This window comes from Phyllobates terribilis, unplaced genomic scaffold, assembly GCF_046119375.1.
Source record: "Phyllobates terribilis strain yellow unplaced genomic scaffold, ASM4611937v1 Scaffold_1__5_contigs__length_1240528914, whole genome shotgun sequence".
Taxonomy (NCBI): domain Eukaryota; kingdom Metazoa; phylum Chordata; class Amphibia; order Anura; family Dendrobatidae; genus Phyllobates; species Phyllobates terribilis.
In genome coordinates, this window is record NW_027362761.1 from 920,273,845 (window position 1) to 920,289,004 (window position 15,160).

The window sequence follows — 15,160 nt, forward strand, 5'->3', positions numbered from 1 at the left end:
CTGCAAGCGTTGAGCCAAATCTTGAACCGAGACCATGATGGAAAACTGGAGGTGTTTCCTTAGAGAAAATTTTTTTTTTTTTTCTTTTAGGGCTGGACTTACTGTTATGATCTGCTACTGGGACTAAGGAAAGACAGGAGAACTGTCCCTACAATAGAACTAAACTAGATCCCTACGATGTAACGGGGAACCTGATCCTGCGATCAGACCCGCTAAAGTCCTCGGCTAGTCTGAACGAAGACCTATAGATGTGAGGGAGGGATCCCTACAAGAACTAGGGACTGGGATAAGTTGGACACCTCCTAGCAGAAATAGTAGCAGTCAAAGACAAACACACAACAAAAAGCATAGAGGTCAGAAGACCTAGCAAAACTAACAGAGAACGGCAACAGAGCACCAAGCTAGCTCAAGAGTAGTAAATACAATGAAGTCCAGCAAGACCAGGAGGGCGGAGCCGGATTAAATAGGCAAAAATGGTCATGTGACCAGAAAACTAAAAAAAACCTAACAGGAGAGTTCTAACAGTTGGAGTCTGCAAAAGACATGAGAATGGGACGGAGATTTATCTTCCAACAAGACAATGATCCCAAACATAAAGCAAAATCTACAATGGAATGGTTAAAAAATAAACGTATCCAGGTGTTAGAATGGCCAAGTCCAGTCCAGACCAGGGTTCGGTTGCTACAGGGGTATTGCACCTCAACCAGAGGTGTGATATTCCTCTCCCAGGTAAGGAATGGAGTGTGGACCAGGGCTCAGTTAGCTGCATACACACACTCACCCCATTTCCAGGGGACAGCTCGACGGTGCTCCCATTTTATGCAGGCACAACTGACCATGTCCCTGGCTGGAGTGGGGAGGCGGGAGAGAACCCAGTGATGTAGGAGCAGAGGGGACGGTTTCTGGAGCATAGTAAGGAGCTCATTGGGTGCAGGTCACCTGAGCTCAGACACAGAGAAGCAGATAAAAGGTGGGAGCCATCTTAAGTAGTTCAGTTGGAGAGAGGGAGAGAAGTAGTTCAGCCAGAGACAGCTGACAGGGAGCTGAGGCTCAGCCTGAGCTCAGCTCCACGAGGCAGGCCTAGAGAGAAGGCCGGGGCCAGAGAAGGAGAAGGAAGGAAGGAGAAGAGACAGAGGAGTGGAAGGGCTCCAGAAACAAGAAGGCAGAAGGGACCCTAAGAGAGCAGAACGGACAGCAACCGTTGCAAACCCGCGTTATATCGGGTGAAGGGTCAGGCCGTGGAAGGGTACCGGATTCCCAAGTTGGTGGAGGTAAATCATCCCTCAGCCAAGAACCGGAGGTCGTGATCATTTATTGGTGCGACCCCCCGCCAAACCTGCTAGGAAGGCACCATATAGGATAGCGGGAAGCGGAGGCCAACGCTTACCCGACACGGTCCGCGGTAGCTGGACAGAAGTTTGGTCACTGGTGGGGCACGAGAGGCCAGAGAAAGGACAGAAGGGAGTCCTGTGCCATACTCCTGAATTGCCTGGGGGTTGACCGAGCTCCTCACCTGGTGGACGCAGCACGGCTTGGGCAGTCATTGCTGACAGAAGTGACATGGATAACAACTGTGAGTAAAAACCCTGGACTGCATCATTGGACTCTGTGTGATTTCTGCTGTGCCTGCACTATCACCCCCAGCATCCACCTACACTGCCCTGAGGCTACACTCTTCCCGTGGGGAGTTATCCTACCCCTTTGCTGCACACCAACACCAGCCTCAGCGGTCTGCCTTGCAGCGGCAGTTATCCCTGACCGCAATCCACTGGTGGCGTAGTCGTACATTCAAAACACTGATAAATAGACTGCCACCATTTGGTCTGACCACCCTGAGCCACGGGATCAGGTAGACACTACTACCCCCAGCATCGTACAGAAGCCCAGTTCCGGGTACCCCACGGCCCAGGGGGCGAGTCAGCTTTGGCGTAGTCGGCAGGATCGTGACCAACCTGCCACAAACAGGTATTGCATGCCTGAAAAGAGACTGTTTCACTGTATTGAAAATGGCGCTCGCCCCAGCAGAACGGACGCCATAATGTGCACGCCAAAAGACATCAGGAAGCCAGCTCCCATCGTGGGCCAGGTCCCAGAATGGCGCCAAAGAAGGAGCCCACCCCCAACAGACATGAGTGCGGCTGTAGAGATGTCCATCAAGGTGGGGGGGCTGCCCCTGAGAGTGATTGTCAGCAGATTGCCCCAGGACCACCCCCAACAGGGGCGAAAAGAGAAGAAAACCGAGGGGCAGGGTGTGGTTTGGATCAGTCTCGCCAGATCACACCCAAAGATGGAGAGGAGCATCAACTCCAGCACCCTGGCAAGCGGCCTGCTGCAGGCCGAGGCGACCCCGTACAGCCTCACGGAGCTGATGGCTCAGCTCCCCGCAGAAGCCCCTGAGTTCCTGCGGACAGCACTGGAGGAGTTGGACCGGAGGATGGTCCGGGCGCAGAGGGAAGTCCTCGCCGGATGGAGGGAGGAGATGGCCCGGCGGGTCGCGACCCGGCAGCAAGAGATGCTGCCAGCATCTGGCAGTGCACCTGCCCCCGAGGATAGAGAGAGGAGACCGGAGGCCGAGAACAGCGCTGCCACGGAGGCAGGTAAGGAAGACACCCCTGCCCCGGGTCCTGACACCGAAGGCTTACCCCTGGATCCCGCCGTGGAGCCAGAAGTCCCGGGAGCCACTGTAGCTTCCACGCTCCCGCCATCGGTACGTAGGCCCAAAGCCGTGAACACCACCGCTGAACCACGGCCCACGTCGTGCCCCCTGACCCCGGAGGCGGTCGGAAGCAGCCCGCTCCAGGCCGGGTCGCAAGGCCTGACCTTCCCAGGCGCCTCCCAACCGCGTGCACCCCCGGTCCCGAAGCCACCACCCCTTGGGACTGACCTGTACAGCCAGGTCGCCGGACCCGATGGGGAGCCAGTCCCTGTACCAGAGGGGTGGGTCCACCCTTGTCTCCGGGTGGCCCTGTCTGCAGAGGACGGAGCCCTGCTTCGTCCACTCCTGCCTGCTCCACAGCCCGTTGATGTCCCCCAGCTCCCGATCGAAGAGGTCCAGTACGAGTGGGACCAGGCCAGGGAGGACCTCATGGGGTTATCGCAGGAGACGCGGGCGGCCGCAGCCCGCAGGCGGGAGTTCTGTCACCGACAGGTGGCGCAGTTGGAGAAGGAGAGGCGGGTGCGGCGCCAGAGGTATGAGCAGCTGCAGGCCCGGAGCGCGGAACAGAAAATGCGTGCCCGGCGAGACCCCCAAACCGCACGCGGTCCCAGAATCATAGGGACCATGGTGAAATTCCAACAAGAGGAGGGGTGGGGTTTCATCAGAGACCCGACTACGGACACGGATGTGTTTGTTACCCGGAGGGACGTAGAGAGCCACCTGCCAGAAGGTCACCAGGGGCGGGATCTGTTCCCGGGAGATCGGGTGTCCTACACCAGACACAGAGGTCTGCGGGGGTGGTATGCCCTTAACATCCGGAGGCTGGGAGAGGAGCAACACTACCCCGAACCCGGCTATCCAGAGGACCCAGACGGGTCTGGAGAATATTACGAGGAAGAAGGTGCGCAAGGAGGACACCGCTACTGAGGAGCAGCAGCGTACCTATGTATATAGTTACCCGCCAGAGTAAAGAAACTGTTGCCTGTATGTCGTTTGAATAACCAGCTGAGGACTGGGAGCAGCCAACTTAGTGAACTATCCGGCCGAGGACTGGGAGCGGTCAACTTTGTATATATTTGCACTTCTTAAAGTGCCCCCTACTGGTTTTATAGGAAACTACAACAACTGACCTCAGAACGAAAAACCGTTAGAGGTGGCCGAAGATGAGGTCCAGCAGCTGGATCAGCTATGCCCTGCAGCCACCCCAGGGCCTACGTTGAGGGTTTACGAACGGGTCCCTCCTGTTAAAAGTTTTGCCAAGTTTGCACTTTATTGAAAAATGTGAAGAAGAGAATTTACTTTAAAAAAAAAAAAAATGTTTTACCTGAAAAAGTTTTATATATAGAATTGTTATATATGCTGCTAGGACATCATATTAAAAATGTTCTGCATGATGAAAGTGTTTCCCATAAAGTGAATTGAATAATGTCGGCTGTTTTCTAACGCAAAAAAACAAACAAAAAAAAACAACTTTAATTCCGCATGTCTTGTAAATCAAATGTTTTACTCTTTTCCAGCCCGAGGACGTGCTGTGGTTTACCAAGGGGGAATGTGGCGCCCCGAGGTTTCGGTTGCTACAGGGGTATTGCACCTCAACCAGAGGTGTGATATTCCACTCCCAGGTAAGGATGGAGTGTGGACCAGGGCTCAGTTAGCTGCATACACACACTCACCCCATTTCCGGGGGACAGCTCGACGGTGCTCCCATTTTATGCAGGCACAACTGACCATGTCCCTGGCTGGAGTGGGGAGGCGGGAGAGAACCCAGTGATGTAGGAGCAGAGGGGACGGTTTCTGGAGCATAGTAAGGAGCTCATTGGGTGCAGGTCACCTGAGCTCAGACACAGAGAAGCAGATAAAAGGTGGGAGCCATCTTAAGTAGTTCAGTTGGAGAGAGGGAGAGAAGTAGTTCAGCCAGAGACAGCTGACAGGGAGCTGCGGCTGAGCCTGAGCTCAGCTCCACGAGGCAGGCCTAGAGAGAAGGCTGGGGCCAGAGAAGGAGAAGGAAGGAAGGAGAAGAGACAGAGGAGTGGAAGGGCTCCAGAAACAAGAAGGCAGAAGGGACCCTAAGAGAGCAGAACGGACAGCAACCGTTGCAAACCCACGTTCTATCGGGTGAAGGGTCAGGCCGTGGAAGGGTACCGGATTCCCAAGTTGGTGGAGGTAAATCATCCCTCAGCCAAGAACCGGAGGTCGTGATCATTTATTGGTGCGACCCCCCGCCAAACCTGCTAGAAAGGCACCATATAGGATAGCGGGAAGCGGAGGCCAACGCTTACCCGACACGGTCCGTGGTAGCTGGACAGAAGTTTGGTCACTGGTGGGGCACGAGAGGCCAGAGAAAGGACAAAAGGGAGTCCTGTGCCATACTCCTGAATTGCCTGGGGGTTGACCGAGCTCCTCACCTGGTGGACGCAGCACGGCTTGGGCAGTCATTGCTGACAGAAGTGACATGGATAACAACTGTGAGTAAAAACCCTGGACTGCATCATTGGACACTGTGTGATTTCTGCTGCGCCTGCACCATCACCCCCAGCATCCACCTACACTGCCCTGAGGCTACACTCTTCCCGTGGGGAGTTATCCTACCCCTGTGCTGCACACCAACACCAGCCTCAGCGGTCTGCCTTGCAGCGGCGGTTATCCCTGACCGCAATCCACGGGTGGCGTAGTCGGACATTCAAAACACTGATAAATAGACTGCCACCATTTGGTCTGACCACCCTGAGCCACGGGATCGGGTTGCCACTACTACCCCCAGCATCGTACAGAAGCCCGGTTCCGGGTACCCCACGGCCCAGGGGGCGAGTCAAATCCAATTGAGAATATGTGGAAAGAGCTGAAAACTGCTGTTCACAAACGCCCTCTATCCAACCTCAATGAGCTCGAGCTGTTTTGCAAGGAAGAATGGGCAAGAATTTCAGCCTCTCGATGTGCAAAACTGATAGAGACATACCTCAAGCGACTTGCAGCTGTAATCGCAGCAAAAGGTGGCACTATAAAGTATTAACTCAAGGGGGCCGAATAATATTGCACGGCCCACTTTTCAGTTTTTAATTTGTTAAAAAAAGTTTAAAATATCCAATAAATTTCGTTCCACTTCACGATTATGTCCCACTTGTTGTTGATTCTTCCCAAAAAAAATTAGAATTTTATATCTTTATGTTTGAAGCCAGAAATGTGGCAAAAGGTAGAAAACTTCAAGGGGGCCAAATACTTTCACAATGCACTGTGTGTGTGTGTGTGTGTGTGTGTGTGTGTGTGTGTGTGTGTGTGTGTGTGTGTGTGTGTGTGTGTGTATGTATCTATATATATATATATATATATATATATATATTAACCTGCGATTTCTGAGGCTGGTGACTCGGATAAACTTATCCTCAGAAGCAGAGGTGACTCTTGGTCTTCCTTTCCTGGCGCGGTCCTCATGTGAGTCAGTTTCTTTGTAGCGCCTGATGGTTTTTGCAAATGCACTTGGGGACCCTTTCAAAGTTTGCCCAATTTTTCGTACTGACTGACCTTCATTTCATAAAGTAATGATGGCCACTCGTTTTTCTTTACTTAGTTGCTTTTTTCTTGCCATAATACAAATTCTAATAGTCTATTCAGTAGGACTATCAGCTGTGTATCCACCAGACTTCTGCACAGCACAACTGATGGTCCCAACCCCATTTATAAGGCAAGAAATCCTACTTATTATTAGTTTCTTGGTCCCTGTAAGCCTCCGTACCGGTACGGGTCACATGTGCCGTCACGTGCTCTGACGTCACGCAGGTCTACTGCACTAGCACGAGACGCCTGCCACAGGTCCTCCCCGCCTTCCGCAGACTGCCGACGGAAGACGCTGGACGCAAGGGAGCACAGCTGGTCTCCGGCCGGGACCCTGTCATACTCCCTGCGTCTCTCTTATCTCTCCCCCTTCTCTCTGACTCCTCTCCCCTCCTCCACTGCCCTCCTCACCTCCGCTGCCAACGGAGACTCCCAGGATTTTACAAGCAGGACGCTAATCACTCCCTGTCAGTGGGACTCATCCTGACAGACAACGAACTGTAAGTTACGGAGCTCTGCTCCCATGAGGACCACACTATAGAGTGCACACACTGCTTATATTAGAGACTGTATACCAGCAAAACGCCATCTATGCAAATACTTTTTACCTAGGGTACAGTACCCCCTGTAAGCACCCTTCTGACTGTGACCACCTCTACTAGTGAGCCAAAAGGACCAGCAGACTAAGTGCCCTAAACCTAAGCACACACACTGCCTCCCTGATCACGGCTACTATATTGGTGAGTCCAAAAGGAAAAAGTATACCCTCAAGCATCAAAACTCAAGAGGTAACATTAAATTATCCCACTGGTATTCTCTATGACCCATATTATTTGCCTTTCCACGTTATATACTAACTATACTTCCACTAGTACTGTTTAGGCATCCCTGACGCAGAAGCCGCCCACGATCCAGGACCGGCAAAACATCCATCTATACTGCCAAAACCCTCACGCACATCCTGGGAATCTAATAAAGTCCTCTTACAGGTAAAACAATACACCCTACCACCTGTGACACCCCACTTCCATACTCTAACGTACATTTTGTATCCTGAACAGCTACTCCTACCCCTGGTGTCCATAAGAGGGCACAAACACTACCCGTCTAGACTAACTCTGTTCCTCTTCACCGTGAATCCCACCTGGACCGATAACAGGTGAATTACCTTCCTCCCTAAAAAGAGGACCTCCAACTCATTGCTATAGGAACCGCAGGTTCAAAACCCCTTATAATTAATATTCTCTTCTTCACCCAGAATACATCCAGATCACAACTGGCTAAGAAATATAACAAGCCAAAACTAGAAGGAACTCACAAAGAACCTCTCCAGAAAGGACAACCCCCTTTTAATTGCATTTTTATACAAAAAAACTTTCTTACAACATCCTGAAGTGCTAATTTTATATGATATTTTATGTGACATTATTTTAAAATAAAAAAAAATTTAAAAACTGAACTGTGCATGAGAACATTCTACTCTACCCTTTACCCCCTTTCCAACCCCAACTATTACGGCCTAACTATACCAGCGCAGGATTACTTCCATTTTGTTTGTACATTGGATCCTTTCCAATCTCGTCCACCCGTGGTAGGGGGACTATCCTTTGCGGCAGGTAATCCAGGCCCACCTACCAGCGCCCACACACCACACTAGTGACAAGAAATCCTACTTATTAAACCGGACAGGGCACACCTTTGAAGTGAAAACCATTTCCGGTGACTACCTCTTGAATAGTGTTGAGCCACCCCCGTAGTGTTCGAGTTCGGTTCGTCGAACACCCGTGTGTTCGCTGAACTCTTCGTCGAACACCTTCGAACACCATTAAAACCAATGGCAGGCAAACAAAAACACATAGAAACACATAGAAAACACCTTCAAAGGTGTCCAAAAGCTGACAAACTGCTCAGAAGACATAACTAACACATGGAAAAGTGACAAGTACATATAGTCATGCGAAAAGAAAAGAGGTGGAGGAGTAAAAGGAGGGGGAGACACAGATATAGGCATGTCATGCCCTTCTAAAACCAAAAAAGTGCGAAGCTGACACGGCCAGTCCGTTCCTGCCCGTGCCACCTCCGTGTCGCCGGGTTTGTTCCAGAGCCGCGATAGACCCTGACGGCCAGCCCCCCTCTCCCAATACTGGTGCCTGTCCGCTGGTGGGTCGAGCGAACCCCCCTGTGGTGGAGGCAGCTCTAAGCTTTTTAATTTAAATTGTCTCTCTAATTTGAATCCTTTTACAAGGATCTATTGGAGGGCAAGTCTCATGCCAGCAGCCACGTAATTCCAGCTCCAGTAGCGTCCACTAAAGCTGCTGCAGTTAAAAAGCTTTTATAAGGATCGAGCTCGGCTGTCCACCGCAAGGCATCCTACCGCCAGTCCCAGCCCCTATGCCTTGGGGTGCCTCCTGATGCTCTTCACTGAGTATCCCGTGGTCCCGAAGCATTTCCTTTGAAAAAATTAAGTGTCCCACCTACAGGTGGTGTAGCTTGCTTAACAGCCGGGATAATCCACTGACTAGCAGACACTGCTACTAGGCACAAAGTATTTCCTGGGCTAGATGCAGTTAAAAATTTGCAATTAGATACTCTCGTTGGATGCTGAGAAAGCATTCCATAGAGTCTCCTGGCACGCCATATATGATTCTCTTAAAAAGCTTGGGGTAGGGGTCTAGGGGACCCTTTTATAGGCAAAATCACGGCCCTGTATCGCAATACGTCACCTAGGCTGAAGATAAATGGAACTGTAGCACCCTGAGGGCTGGGTTGCTACAGAGGTATTGCACCTCACCCAGAGGTGTGATATCTCACTCTCAGGTAAGGATGGAGTGTGGATCAGGACCCGACACCTGCATGCATTACACCACATTGCCGTGGGGCAGGGCGACCAATATGCCCCTGAGATGGGCACGACAGTCCCTGTCCCTGGCTGGAGTGGGGGGAGGGAACACTGAGGAAGGGGAACCCTGTAGTGCAGGAGCAGGGAGGAAGCAGTTCCTGGGTGCATTGAGAAGGGAGTATAAAAGGTGGGCACCATCTTAGTTCAGTGCAGAGAAGTCTAAGCAGAAGTGACAGGGAGCAGGGGCTCTGCATGAGCTCTGCTCCGGAGGCGGGCCTAGTAACAGAGGCCCAGGCCTGGAAGAGGGAGAAGGAAGGAAGAGGAGCGGAGAAGGCTCCAGGAATGAGGAACGAAGGGATCCCAGGGGTGCGGACGGGCAAGTCGCCACCGCACGCCCGAATCCACCTGCGTGGAGGGGTCAGGCCAAAGGGGGAAACCGGTGCCCGAAACTAGTGGAGGCGGGAAACGACCCTCAGCTAGAAACCGGAGGCTGTGACATTTTATGTGGCGCAGCCCCTCGCTACACCCGCTAGGAAGGCACCACATAGGGTCAGGGAAACTGGCGCCAAGTTTACCAAGAGGAGGCCAAAGGCAGCCGGACAGAAGGGTTGGTAAGAAAGGCCAGACAAAGGACACACAAAGGGGGTCCTGTGAAGCGCTCCAAAGTTATCTGGGAGTTGTCTGAGCCCCTCACCTGGTGAGCACAGTACGACGTGGGCAGCCGTTACCTGCAGAAGTGGTCAGGATAATAAGAACTGTGAGTAAAGGCCCTGGACTGCATCACTGACTCCGTGTCGTTACTGCTGCTGCCCTGCACCATCACCCCCATCCTCCACATACACTGCCCTGAGGCTATACTCCTCCCGTGGGGAGTTATTCTACGCTCTGCTGCACCCACAACACCAGCCTCAGCGGTCTGCCCTGCAGCAGCGGTTCACTCTGACCGCAATCCACGGGTGGCGTAGTCGGACATTTAAACATCAAAACCACATAAATAGTTCCGCCACTGTTTTGACCGCCCTGAGCCACGGAACCGGGTCGCCGCCACGGAGACTACAACCACCAGCATCCACCAAAAAGGGTCCGGCTCCGGGTGTCCCAAGGCCCAGGGGGCGCGTCAGAACATTTTCATCACCTTTCATAATCACCAATGGGACAAGGCAGGGATGTCCTCTGTCCCCTCTCTTATACATCCTAGTGACGGAGCACCTGCTCTCATCAATTCGCCATAACCCCAATATTAGGTGGATTGAGGTGGGAGGCACCGAGCACAAGAGCTCTCTATTTGCTGATGACGTCCTAGTATATATCACTCAATCACATATATCCATCCCTGCTGTTATGGCTGAAATAGATCACTTTGTTACATGGTCAAATTTTAAAATCAATGCAGCGAAGTCTGAGGCCCTCGATGTCTCCCTCCCCAAATCCATACAGGATTCCATCCAGTCCAACTTTCCCTTTGCCTGGCCCTCACAGGGTATCAAATACTTAGGAATTCCTATTCATAGAGACCTCTCCCGTCTATGTTATCTTAATTTTGGGCCCTTTATTGAACAACTCCATACAGACCACGGTTGGCAAGTTAGAACTGTAAGATTCACTACGTGAACCACTGGTGTTTTGTGGAAAAGCACATGTACACTGTGTTCCAAATTATTATGCAAAAAGTGTTTAGGAGTGATAAGGGAAGAATTTGTTTGTTTGTCAGTTAAACTCATTGATGGTGATGTGTGTCAGGGCTCTTTATATCACTGTAAGCAATTGCAGACACCTGTGCTAATTAGTTTGGCAGGTGTGTCCAATGAAAGGCAAGACTACTTAAGAACGCTGTCCCACATTATTAAGCAGTCTACATTTTCTGCCAAAATAGGAAAGAAAAAGGATGTGTCGGCTGCTGAGAAGCAACAAATTGTGGAGTGTTTAGGTCAAGGCATGACTACAATCAACATTGTGCGATGATCAGGATGAAGTGTCTTGGCAATCAAGAAGTATGTAGCTGATTCACAGTACACACGTGTGCGTGCTGATAAGGGCAAATTGAGGACTCTTTCCTACAGGCAATTACGTCAGGTTAAAAGAGCAGCGGCAAAAAAGCCTTGTCATAGCAGCTGACAAGTTTTTGAAGCTGCTGGTGCCTCCAACGTCCCCCGAACAACAAGATGCAGGGTCCTTCAGAGGTTTGCAGCTGTGCGTATGCCATCCTGTCGACCTCCTCTATCCACTTCACACAAGCAGAAACGGCTCCAGTGGGCCAAACATTACATGAAGACTGATTTCAAAACTGTTTTGTTCACGGATGAGTGCCATGCAACGCTCGATGTTCCAGATGGATGGAGTGGAGGATGGCTGGTTGATGGACACCCCACGCAAACACGGCTACAGCGCCAACAAGGAGGAGGTGGAGTAATGTTTTGGGCTGGAATCAAGGGGAGAGAGATTGTCGGCCCCTTTAGGATCCCTGAAGGGGTAAAGATGAACTCCATAATGTATGTGGAGTTTCTCAAACAGAACTTCCTGCCATGGTTCAAGAAGAAGAACCATGTATTCCACAGAAAGATCATTTTTATGCATGATAATGCACCGTCTCATGCTGCACATAACACATCTGCATCTCTGGCTGATATGGGCATAAAAGGGGACAAACTTATGGTGTGACCCCCCATGCTCCCCTGACCTCTACCCCATTCAGAACCTCTGGAGCATCATCAAAAGGAGTGTCTATGATGGCGGGAGGCAGTTCACATCTAAGCAACAGCTCTGGGAGGGTATTCTGTCCTCATGCAAAACAATTGAAGCAGAAACCATCCAAAACCTGACAAATTCAATGGACGAGAGAGTTCAGAAGCTCCTTTCGAACAAGGGGTCCTATGTGCAAATGTAACATCACCTAGAATAAAGTTTTGAGTTGAAAACTGTTTGATTTCAGTTTCTAATAACCTGCTAATGCTTATAATTTCAAAAATGACCATTTTTTTGGTCTTTATTAAAATGAAAAGGTTGATCGAAGAGTGTGGGGGATCTAAGAGTGTGGCAACCCAGTAGTCAGGATTACTTCGAATTCTGACAATCTGAGGGTCATGTTGCAGGTAGTGCAGCAAGAAGACACTTATGTGTCTTGCGCATCTCGGAGCCCCAAAATTATTTTCCGGGCTAGATGCAGCTAAAAATTATTATTAATTTTAAATCTGGTGGAGCTTAGTATAGATGGCCTAATAGAATCAGTACTGCACACTGCTACAAAGCTCAAATTATTTTCCAGCCAAGATACAGATAAACATGATTAGTAATTTTAAATCTGGTGGAGCTTAGTATAGATGACCTATTAGAATCAGTGCTGCACACTGCTACAAAGCCCAAATTATTTTCCAGCCAAGATTCAGATAAACATGATTAGTAATTTGAAAGCATAAAAAGGTTGGTGAGGTGATTTTAACCAATCATCAAGCTTTTACTCTCCCCAGGATGACACAGGGATAGAAAAGTCATTTCGGATCCATGATTTGTTCATCTTTATGAACGTCTGTCTACATTATCAGTGGAGAGCCGCGTGCGCTTATCTGTCAGCACACCACCAGCAGCGCTGAACACACGATCAGACAGAACGCTGGCTGCGGGGCATGACAAGATCTCCAAGGCGTAAGTGGCTAGCTCCGGCCATTTATCCAGATTGGAAGCCCAAAAAGAGCAAGGGTCCAGTGACACAGTCATGGCTTCAATGTTTACTTGGAGATACTCCTGTACCATCGTCTCTAGGCGTTGACTATGTGTCAGACTTCTTGTCTCCTGTGGCCTTGCAAAGGATGGGCTAAAAAAGTGGTGAAATGATTCCGCAAAATTGATGTTACCAGCAGATACTGTGTTTCTTTTACGGTTTGAGTGCTGAACACTCGACGGTCCCACGGTTGGCAAGTTGGAACTGTGAGATTCACTACGTGGACCACTGGTGTTTTGTGGAAAAGCACATGTAAGATTCTGCAACAGTCTCTGCTGATACTCCTGCATGCGTGCATCCCTTTCTATGGCAGGAATAATTTCTGCAAATTTACTTTTGTACCGGGGATCTAACAGTGTGGCAACCCAGTAGTCAGGATTATTTCTAATTCTCATAATTCGAGGGTCATGTTGCAGGTAGTGCAGCAAGAAGGCACTCATGTGTCTTGCGCATCCAGGAGCACCAAGTCCCTGTTGTGTTGGTGGCGAGGTAACAATCATGATTCCTTCCTCTGTCCTCTCCCCCCAACCTCGCACAACAGAAATGTGATCAAGGTCTCCCTCATCTGATGAGTCTTCCATCAGTTCGTCCTACACTTCTTCCTGGGCTCCTGCACCTTCCTCACTAGTTTGGCTGCTACCATGCGCCCTGGTAAAACCATCTCCCCCACCCTCACATGCCTGCCGCCTTGGTGCTGCCGACCGTCTGGACCTTGCAGATGTTAGCCCTTCCGCATACAATTCCTCCTCCTCTATTTCCTCCACCTCCTCTTGTGCCACCACCTGATTCCAAATTCTGTTTAAATCACCGGAATAGTCATGCTAATAATGGCATCGTCAGCACTAAACATCTTCGTCGCCATTTCAAAACTGTGCAGAAGGGTGCATAGGTCCCTGATCTGAGACCACTCCTCCAGCGTGATTTGCCCCACCTCTGGATCTCGTTGGCCCAGGCTATACGTCAGAAAGTATTGCACCAGGGCTTGTCGGTGCTGCCAAAGTCGCTGCAACATGTGCAGAGTTGAATTCCACCGGGTAGGCACATCGCATTTTAGTCGGTGAAGTGGCAGGCCCAACGACTTCTGTAGAGATGTAAGTCGCTAAGCTGTGGGATGCGAACGGCGGAAGTGAGCACACAGCGACCGTGCCCTCTGCAGAAGGCCATCTAGTCCGGGATAGTGGGCTAAAAATTGCTGGACAACCAGGTTCAACACGTGAGCCACACAAGGCACGTGTGTGACATTGCCCCGGCGAAGGGCCGCACCCAGGTTTGCAGCATTGTCGCACACGGCCTTCCCTGGTTTCAGGTCCAGTGGAGACAACCATTCATGAAATTGGTTCTCCAGAGCTGACCACAACTCCTCAGCTGTGTGACTCACATTTCCCAGACATTTCAAAGTAAAAACTGCCTGATGACGTTGAGCCCTACTGCCAGCATAGTAAGGAGGTGTGCAGGATCCCTTCTGCGCAGTTAGAAAGCTTGTGGCATGACCAGACAGGCTTTGGGTGCAGGTGGAGGACCGAGAGGAGGTTGAGGAGGCAGAAGCAGTGGAGGAACTTTGAGATAAAGAGGATTGATGCACAACTCGTGGGGACGGCAAGACTTGGACAGCAGCCCCTTGTCCTGCTGTCACCATAGTTACCCAGTGCCCAGTCAGCGACATGTAACGCCCCTGTCCATGCCTACTCGTCCAAGTGTCTGTGGTGAAATGCACCCTGTCACACACAGAGTTTCTCAAAGAAGCGGTGATGTTGTGTGCGACATGCTGGTGGAGCGCAGGCACACCTTTCTTTGAGAAGTAGTGCCGACTGGGCATCTGGTACTGGGGCACTGCGACGGACATAAGGTCTCGAAAATCCTCTGTGTCCACCAGGCGGAAAGGCAGCATTTCTGTAGCCAAGAGCTTGCAGATGGTGAAATTCAACCTCTTAGCTTTCTCATGGCTAGGAGGAAATGGTCTTTTACTTGTCCACATCTGAGGGACCGAGGGCTGGCTATTGTGCTTAGACGGGGTTGATAAGGGTGTCCCCGGCAAACTGCCGGTCTGTGAGGAAGATGCAGGCGGACATGTTAATTTGCCTTGATCCAAAGGTGGTGCTATCGATGTCGGACAGCGCTCAACACCAGCTGGTGTTACCACCTCCAAGGAAAATGATGACCTGCCAATCATTCTGGCTGTTGCGGGTAAAGAGGTGGCAGGTCTGCATCCCAAAACAGGTGTGACTGCTGTCCCCCCAGTCACAGAGGATGAAGAGGCCGCGGATGCACAAGATATGGCAGACGGTGGTTGGCCCGGCCGGCTAGGCCGCATTGTAGCACAGTGAGCTTCCCACTGCAACTTATGCTTCATGTCCATGTGCCGGTTCATGCATGAAGTTCTCAAACTATGTATTTTTTGGCC

General features: G+C 50.8%; 1 long non-coding RNA gene across 1 annotated transcript; it reads left to right on the forward strand.

The window, feature by feature from the left end:
• The first annotated feature begins 6,436 nt into the window (after positions 1-6,436).
• Positions 6,437-7,600, forward strand: LOC141171963 (uncharacterized). Its single transcript, XR_012252400.1, has 5 exons — positions 6,437-6,705; positions 6,818-6,993; positions 7,078-7,194; positions 7,267-7,364; positions 7,464-7,600. It is a non-coding gene; the product is annotated as an uncharacterized lncRNA (long non-coding RNA).
• The last annotated feature ends 7,560 nt before the right edge of the window (positions 7,601-15,160 follow it).